Source organism: Acomys minous (genome assembly GCF_964271855.1).
Source record: "Acomys minous genome assembly, chromosome: 16".
Lineage (NCBI taxonomy): Eukaryota > Metazoa > Chordata > Mammalia > Rodentia > Muridae > Acomys > Acomys minous.
In genome coordinates this window covers 47,939,980-47,949,501 of record NC_140498.1, presented here as the reverse complement: position 1 = coordinate 47,949,501, position 9,522 = coordinate 47,939,980, and positions in this window count along the sequence as shown.

Sequence of the window (9,522 nt, the reverse complement as noted above, 5' to 3'; positions counted from 1 at the left end):
TCCTCCCCTCCTTTCCCCTCTCCTTCCCTTCCTCTCCCCTCCCCTGTCCTCCTCTTTCCTCTCTCCTCTCCTCTCTTTCCCCCTTTTTCTCTTCCTCTTCCCTTTCCTCCTTCCTTCTCTTCCTTCTCCTCTTCTTTTTATTTTTCTTTCCTCCTTTTAAGGTAGAGTCCAGATTGACCTGGACCTCACACTACAGCCCAGGCTGAACTTGAACTGAAGACAGTTTCCCTGCTTTAGTCTCCCAAAGACTGGCTGGCTGGCTGGCTTTCTTGAGTGCTCACCATTCCTCCACCAAGACTGCCTGAGACTCCATTTATTCTGGGGAAGAACTGCTGCTGGATACCAGCAGACCTACCTGCCAGCTGGTTTCAAATATCCACCTGCTTCCTCTGCCAGGCTTAGCCGAGCAGCTCCACAAAGGGCTGTGACACTTTAGTATCATCAGGGGCTTATGGAGCTCCTGGTCTCTACTGTCATCTGATACCAACCGTCTCATTCTGAAAGAAATAGATGGTAACACTAGGTGGAAAATAATTTCCATTTCCCACCTCCACCCATTTGACCCCAGGGCATCCTAGCACACAGGTCTTGCCCTAAGGTGCTCTGGCTGATCCTGAGAGAAATGGGACATTTGATCTCAAGGTCTAAGCCTGCACAGCCCACCTACCTGACACAGAAGCCAGGCTGCCTGCTAGATGGTGAAAGACTATTATTATTATTATTATTATTATTATTATTATTATTATTATTATTATTATTATTATTATTATTATTATTATTATTATTATTATTATTAACAAAGTTTTGCTACGTAACCTAGGTTGACCAGTGAGCTCTCAAATCAATTTTTTGTTTTTTCTTTCATTAAAAAAAAAAAAATTTATTATTTGTATAGTATTTGCCTGCATGTGTGCCTGCATACCAGAAGAGGGCACCAGATCTCATTATAGATTGTTATGAATCACCACATGCTTGTTGGTAATTAAACTCAGGACCTTTGGAAGAACAGATAGTGTTCTTAACTTCTAAGCCATCTCTCCAGCCCTCAAGCCAGCTCTTACCGGGATGGTTGAAGCCACTGGGTTTTCTGTTTAAATGGGCTGAAAGCCTTCCTCATCCCACTACTCCCGAAAAAGGTCCCCAGTGACACCTTGGGTGTCTCCAGTGATGCCTGTGGCGTTTTGTCTCACAGCTTTAACTTTCTGAAGGGATGGCCCCAGGCCTTTGATGGACACTGCTGGCTCTAAAGCCGGCAGGAGGCTTGCTTGTCACTGAAGATATTTGTAAACTAAACACAAAGGTTAGAGGAAAGAATTACGGCCTCTGAGTTCCTGGCTGAACCTTCCTGGTAGGGGAGAGGACTGCTCCACGGAAATCCGCTCCCGCCTCCCCCCCCCCCCTTTCTTCTTTTCTTTTCTTTACCATGAAACCCCGCAGACCCAGACTTTTCGAAAAGGTGTTGAGAATAAGAAGACAGGCAACGGAGGAGGCCGCTCATTCCAGAGTCTGGCAAGGTTTGTTGATGGCTGTAAGTCAGTAACACCGACATAACTGAGAAAATAAAACTTTCCAGAGAAAATGTTCAAACGAATGTTTTCAAAACAAAAATATCGTGCTCACTTTAGGAACAGGATGCTTGGACCTTGATCTCGAGCATATTAGCCCATCCTCTCCCGCTGTAAGCCTGACTGGTGAAAGCCACCCCTCGGGAGTGGTCCACCTTGTGAAGCGCCTCCCAATTCATTTCATTGACCCAAAGGGCTCTAAGATAAGAGATATAAGGAAACTGGCCCATATATTGTTTTTGTTTTTTGTTTTTGTCTGACACACAGGGTCTCATTGCCCTCTCAATTGGTCCAGCTGGCCTTGAACTCAGATCCACCTGCCTCTGCCTCTCAAGTGCTAGGATTAAAGTGTGCGCCACCATGCTTAGCCTATGGCACTTAAACTTCAAATTTTAATTTCTAAAGGTCCTCGGTCATTAAATTCTGTGAATTACATCATTTGAGGACCGCATTTCAAAGCCATAGGATCCTATAGATAGCCATGACTAGGATGGCGTATGATGATCCTGTTTTTTGTTTTTTTGTTTTTTTGTTTTTTTGTTTTTTTGTTTTTTTTTTTTGAGGTAGAGTCTAGATATGTATTCCAGACTAGCCTCCAATTCAAAGTAATCCTCCTGCTTTAGTGTCATAAGTGCTGGGATTATAGGCCACCATACCCAATTTACAGTCTTTATCTTAAGAGTGTTTCTTACTTTGCCTGTTCAGAAATTCTGGACATGTATACTTGCTGGTCTGTGCTCAATAGACTCACTGGCTTTGTCTCACTCTAACTTTTCTTGAAGTTAGTATTATGCTTGCTGTTGCTGCTGCGACAGACTCTTACTCTAGAGCCCTGGTTGGCCTGAGACTCAGAGATTTCCTGTCTCTGCTCATTGACTTCTGGCCTTAAAGCCTTTTTATTTATTTTAATTTTTCTATTTTTATTTTTTGGAGAGAGGGTACAATTGTGTAGCTCAGAGTGGCCTGCAACTCCCTATGAAGCTCAAGTTGGCCTCAAATTTATGGCAATCCCCTGCCCTACCATCTCTCAAGTGCTTACATTGCAGATGTGGCACACCATCTCTGACTATGAAATTATGTTTGTTTGTTTCTTCAAGACAGGGTTTCTCTGTGTAGCCCTGGCTGTCCTGGAACTCATGCTGTAGACACGACTGGCCTCGAACTCAGATCTCTGCCTGTCTCCTGAGTGCTAGGATTAAAAGTGTGTGCCACCACCTCGAGCTATGTATGAAATTTGTTTTGTGGCATTGTTAGGGAACTGGCTTTATCTGTCCCTGAGTGGTGGGGGAGCCTCCTGACATCTAGGAAGTTAAGGCAGAAGTATTGTCTCATGCTCAAGGCTATCCTAGGCTACATAGTAAGACACACTGTCTCATGCTCAAGGCTATCCTAGGCTACATAGTAAGACACACTGTCTCATGCTCAAGGCTATCCTAGGCTACATAGTAAGACACACTGTCTCATGCTCAAGGCTATCCTAGGCTACATAGTAAGACACACTGTCTCATGCTCAAGGCTATCCTAGGCTACATAGTAAGACACACTGTCTCATGCTCGAGGCTATCCTAGGCTATACAGTAAGATACACTGTCCCATGTTCAAGGCTATCCTAGGCTATACAGTAAGACACAGGTGTCTACATAGTAAGACACCTTATGGGAGTCAAGAAAATTAGGAAGAAATGCAAGACTATCCTTTGAGATTCAGCCTCAAAGGACTAAATCTGAGCCTGCTTGGCAATTATGTAAATATTATGATATAATTCATAATGAACTCTTCTGTATTTTTCCCCATTATTAAAGCCAGTATTACTGAATAAAACGTACACCAAATGGAATATCACACGTAGGCTAATTGCAAAAGAGAAGGAAGCTCTAATCACATTGGCTTGCTAATCACCACCACAGCAGGACTTCTTCCGTTCCACAGGCAAATATCCAAGCAGAGGCTAGAAGAGGAAGACCCCTGCTAAGGGCATCCAGGAGACTCACAGATGCACCTACCCCAGCCCGGGGCTTGCGGTCCCACTTAGGGGTGAGCGCTCATAGTTGCTCATTCCCAACACTGGACGGCAGCAAGTCTCTGCGTTAACCAGTGCCCGGCCCAAGCTTCTCTGGTGTGAGCAGTGCTAATCTACAGGGCTAAACACACAGAGAAGGAAGTTTGATAGAATGAACACTTCGCAGAACAGCAGCAACGGTGGCCCCCAGGAGCCTATGTGCTTCCCAGCCAAGGTCTACAGCGCCAGGCAGGAATTCCTTCTCCCCCGGAGAAGGCCTTAAATACAGTCAGAATGCAGTTGATGCCCCCTAAAAACCATGCCAGCGGTGCACCAGAGGGGCATACCTTACTTGGCAGGTTCCAGCCCTGGGCAAGACTGTTGATGACTTTTCTCTTCATCTCACGTGCCCACAAATCAGTTCTGTTTATTGAAATTAGTTACCCAGAGCCTGGGCACTAGAGAGAAAACAGAAGGAATCTGAAAGTACTTAGCCTCTTTCCGTTTTCAAGACACATATTTAGATTTTTCTCTTTGTTAAAGCACGCTACGTTCATCATTGTCATATCAATTTCAATACAAATTAAATAGGAAGCGACATCTTGGGCCAGCAGAGACAGCTTGACTTTCCACGTCATGGGGACTCCTTTTGGTTCTTCTCCCTTTGGTGTCATGTACCTTCTAGATGACACCTACGTGTGCGCATTTACATCCTGTGTGTGTGATTTAAAACACAAAACAGGATCATAGCAGGCAAAGGAATCAGCTACTTTCCCCTTCCACTTCCCGTCTCAGCTTGGGTGCTAAAGAACTTCCTTTAACTCCTTTCCAATTCTATTTTTTCCCTTTCTGACTCTTCACCGTATTCTCTGTGTTCTCTGAGTTCACTTACTGTTGACAGCGAGTCGCCCCCGTTTTAAGAGAACCACACCTCCCCTTGACACTTCACAGGAGAGGGACAGCCATGCTCAAGGCCTTCTTTGTCTTTGCAGTGTGGTGCATTCCCCAGGTGTGCATCTGCGGATTAACCCTTGAGCCTCCTGTACACTATGCAAACACCTGCTACTGATCTGTGAAAAAACGTTCACAGCTAATTCTTTCTTCTATACTTGGGGGGAACTGACTTCCTGCACCTCAGCAAGCAAGCTCTCTACCACTGAGATGTAGTAATCCCGGCTTTAAACAGCTCATTTTCCCTGTGTGTGCACACATATGTGTGCAGGTGTGCATGCCTGAGGACCCAGAGTGTCCCGCTCTGTGTGCTCTGTCACTCTCCACCTTACTCCCTCGAGATAGCGTCTCTCACTGAACGTGGAGCCTGCCAGCTTCTTGGTAAATTTAACCCAGGTGGGGCAACCTCCTCAAAATGTAAATGGCACTCAGAGGAAGGACAGCAGGTTACCAAGAAGAGACTTGATACCCTATGAGCATACACAGGGGGAGGAAGTCCCCCTCAGTCACAGTCATAGGGGAGGGGAGTAAGGGGAAAATGGGAGGGAGGGAGGAATGGGAGAATACAAGGGATGGGATAACCATTGAGATGTAACAAGAATAAATTAATAAAAAGTTTTAAAAAATGTAAATGGCACCTTCCAGGGACAGCCATAGATAAAAGGGAGACCAGGAAAGAAAAGGAAAGCTGCAGCTTTTTGCTGTTTGTCCTCATGTTGTTCATGCGGGTTCGCCTACTGTGCTGATGCTCCTGCTCCCAGTGCTGTCACTGTCATCCTGCGATGCTGCCAGAACCAGCTTCCAGCATGGACCAAGGGCCGGCGACTCTGCAGGACCGGCCTTGAGGCCTGCAGCACTGGGCTGGGGCTGCTAGGGCACCTGGACTGAGCAGCACCCGACTCTCAGCCGCTTCAACAAAGACAGCCGCTATTGGGCGGGTCAGACAATCTAATAACTAACTTAAAAAGAGACTTATTTATTTATTTTACCTATATATGAGTTCTCTAGCTGAGCGTACACGTACATACCAGAAGAGGGCATCAGATCACATTAGAGATGGTTGTGAGTCACCAGGTAGTTGCTGGGAATTGAACTCAGGACCTCTGGAAGAGCAGACAGTGCTCTTAACCTCTGAGCCATCTCTCCAGCCCCTTAGCCTTTTTAATATATATTCATTCCATCAGTTCTGTTTCTCTAGAGACTCCTGTTGTCAGGGTCTCCTTCCTACATATGAAAAAAAAGACAATATTTTACAATTGTTTGGTAGGAAACATATAAAACTGGGGAGGTTTGTTGCTATGTACTCACATTGTCAAATTGTTTGGTGTTTCTTGTTGTTTGTTTTTGAGACAGCATCTTTCTCTGAGGCCTTGTATTTGAAGTATTATAACATGTTTAAAGCACTGTAACACAGTATTTGGTCCCTGGGCGTGACTTTTAATGTGTCTATTGAGTAGTTAGTACTGCCTGGGGCATAATGAGTGAACACACATACATAGACACATACATATGCACACACGTACACACACATAGACACACATAGGCATACACACACACTTATACACATACACACATAGATGCACACACAACCCTGACCCCTGATGCATGTTTGTGTGCTCTGCACAAAGTACACTGAGTAATCACTGGGAGCTGATGACCAAGCAGCCTGGAAACAGGGTCTTAACAACAGAGCAGAGAGGACAGAGAACAGCAGACTGCAGACTGGGGGCCCCTCCAAGGCTGCCAGAGCACTTGGCCTTGGCCCAGTGAATGCCCCCTGGAGACCGCAGGAGAAAGCTTCAGGGACAGAGTAGAAGGAGACAGAGTCACAGTCAGCAAAGACCCAGGCCACCCAGCAGCCTTTCACATTGCAGAGTAACTACATGCAAACCTTGCTTACGAGATCCCACACTGGCACCAGCAAGAGAGATGACACCTTTTGGAAGCAGCTGTTTCCTTCAAAAGCAGCTCTAATGCCTGTTGGGTGAGTCAATCTTCAGAAGTTGTCTGCCCAGGTTCCAAGGAAAGAGAACACTGTACCCCGTTTTTGTCAGCTGGGTGTTGCTGTAACAAATACCCAAGAGAGCAGCTTATCACGACTAGAAGTTTCTGTGGCTTGCAACTGGTCGGCCCTGTGGCTTCATAGCATGTTGGATGGGAGCCTGTGGTTAGGGAGGCCTCTTCTCTTCATCATAGCTGGAAAGCAAAGAGGAGGCGGGGCGGGGTCTTAGTGGCCTTTCCAGTGTTTGCCCCCACCCCTCCTCCCTCCACAGACCCCCACCTCCCAAGGGTTCTACCACCTCTTTTTTATTGTTATTTTTATTTTATGTGTATGGGTACTTTGTCTGCGTGTTTTACTGTGTACCACGCATGTACCTGGTACTTGAGCAGGCCAGACGAGGGTGTGGAATCCCCTGAAACTGGAGTTATTGATAGTCATGAACTGCCACGTAAGCACTGGGAATCGAGCCCAAGTTCTTTGGAAAAGCAGCCGGTGCGCTCAACCAATGAGCCATCTCTCCAGCCTCTCCAGCAGCTTTCTCTTTTTCTTTATTCTTCTCTTGTACAATACAACTGCAGCCTCCCCTCCCCCCTCTCCTTCCGGTCCCCGCCCCCGACTCTTTCCCCCAGACATACTCCTCCTCTGCTTCCCTTCAGAAAAGAGTCCCGGAGCCAGGGCGTGGTGGCGCACGCCTTTAATCCCAGCACTTGGGAGGCAGAGGCAGGTGGGTGGCTGTGAGTTCGAGGCTAGCCTGGTCTACAAAGTGAGTCCAGGATGGCCAAGGCTACACAGAGAGACCCTGCCTCAAAAAAACAAAAACAAAAACAAAACAAAACAAAACAAACAAACAAACAAAACCCAAAAACAGAACATGGCATAACAGTATGCAATAAGATTAGGCATGAACCCCCACATCAAGGCTGCATCAGGCAACTCAGATGGAGGGAAAGGGTCCCAGGAGCAGGCAAAAGAGGCAGAGACACTCCTGTCCCCACTGTTAGGAAGCCCAGAACCCCCCACCCCACCCCCACAGCTAAACCACAGCTTCATTTCTGCAGAGGACCTAGCGTGGACCCAGGCAGGCTGCCTGACTGCCAATCCAGTCTCTGTGAGCCCCTGTGAACCCTGCTTAGCTGATTCTGTGGGCTGTGTTCTCCTGGTGTTCTCAAACCCTCTGGTTCCCACAATCCTTCCTCCCCCTCTTCTGTGGGGTTCCCTGCGTTCTGCCTAATGTTTGGCTCTGGGTCTGCATCTGTTTCCGTCAGCTGCCGGAGGAAGCCTCTCTAATGATGACTGGGCTAGGCACAGACCCTGTGAGTGTAGCAGACTAGCCCTCCACCCCTCTTAATAACACCACCGTAAGACTTGTGAGTCTTTGGGAGTTGTGAATCTGAACAGGGTATATATTCTTGTGTCAGTGCCTTCTCAAATACATGGCAGATGCTCAAAATGTATTTATTAGATGAAAAACCCTGAAATTCTGTCACTACTACTTCACTTCCTAGGGCTAAGTATTCTCTCTCTCTCTCTCTCTCCCTCTCCCTCTCCCTCTCTCTCTCTCTCTCTCTCTCTCTCTCTCTCTCTCTCTCTCTCTCTGTGTGCATGCATGATTGTGCGCGCACACATATGATTATCTGTATATATGGAAGCCAAAGAACGGCCTTGGGAATCATTCCACAGGCAGGGATCACTTTTTGTTTGTTTTTGAGACAGCATCCCTCAGTGGCCTGGCACTCATCAAATAGATGTGGCTGGCTGGCCAGTGAGCCCCAGGATGCATCTGTTTCTGCCTGCCTCTGCCTCTCAGATGCAGAGAGTACAGGCATGAGCCCCACAGCTCACTTCCAGAGATGGAACTCATGGATGCAAAGCAAGCTGACTGAGGTGTTGTCCAAGCCACCCGGTTCCATCCCCAGCTTGTATCTGCTGGGTGCAGCGGTACATGCTCCGAACTCAGGAGGAGGAGGCAAAAGGCAAAAGAGTCGGCCATCTTGAGCTACACAGTGAGATTCAGACCAACTTGGTGTGCTTGAGACTCCATCTGAAAAAACAAACAAAAACAAAATAAAATTAATAACTGGAGAAGGTTCTTTTTGTCCAGGTAGACGCTGTGGACTATACCTGACATTGATGTCAGAGGCAGCAGGGCTGGGAGAGACAAGGTATATGCTGCTGCCTTGCAGCCGCCTGAGAAATCCTTTTGTTTGTTTGTTTGTTTGTTTGTTTTTGAGACAGGGTCTCTCTGTGTTATCCTTGGCTGTCCTGGACTCGCTTTGTAAACCAGGCTGGCCTCGAACTCACAGCGATCTGCCTGCCTCTGCCTCTCGAGTGCTGGGAATAAAGGCGTGCGCCACCACACCCAGCCCCATCTGAGAAATTCTTTCCAGAGATCTCTGCTCAGGTGAAACTGAGATCCTTGACTTTTCCACAGAAAAGCCAGTCAGTGGGAGCCCGTGTGAAGCTGTCTGGGGGTTTGTTAGGAAGCTATGAGTACAGGGATAAGCAGGAAGGTTGCTTGAGCTGCACCAGGGAGAGGCTGACACACAGCTGGGCGTGGCTTTCCCGAGTGTCTCCTTCGGGTGTCTTCACAGCAGACAGATATTAGAGGCTACAGCTTCATCTCAGAGAGTTGCAAGAGGCTTTCTTTGGTAACCTAGAGCCTGGTGTGGTCTGTCAGGTAAGACTATGACTCAGGAGAGTTCACGGAAGTGGGGCTTCTTGTAAGATCCCTAGAAAGTCTCAGGTTTACAGTTGGGAAAGGCAAAGGCTACACTTGGCCCTGTGCACTCAGGCCTCAAGCAGAGATCACTGCTATTTTAACACTCATATCTGAAACAACTCATATAAAAGAAATATAGTTTCCACATAGGGAACCTCTGCTGCAAATGTTGGCCACGTCTGAATTCCTTACTGTCAGCTGGCAAAAGGCTTCAGCTAGTCCCCAGGATAAGGGACTTTTTTTCTCATTCCATGTCCCCTCAGTTTTCTTTGTCTTTCTAGCCAGC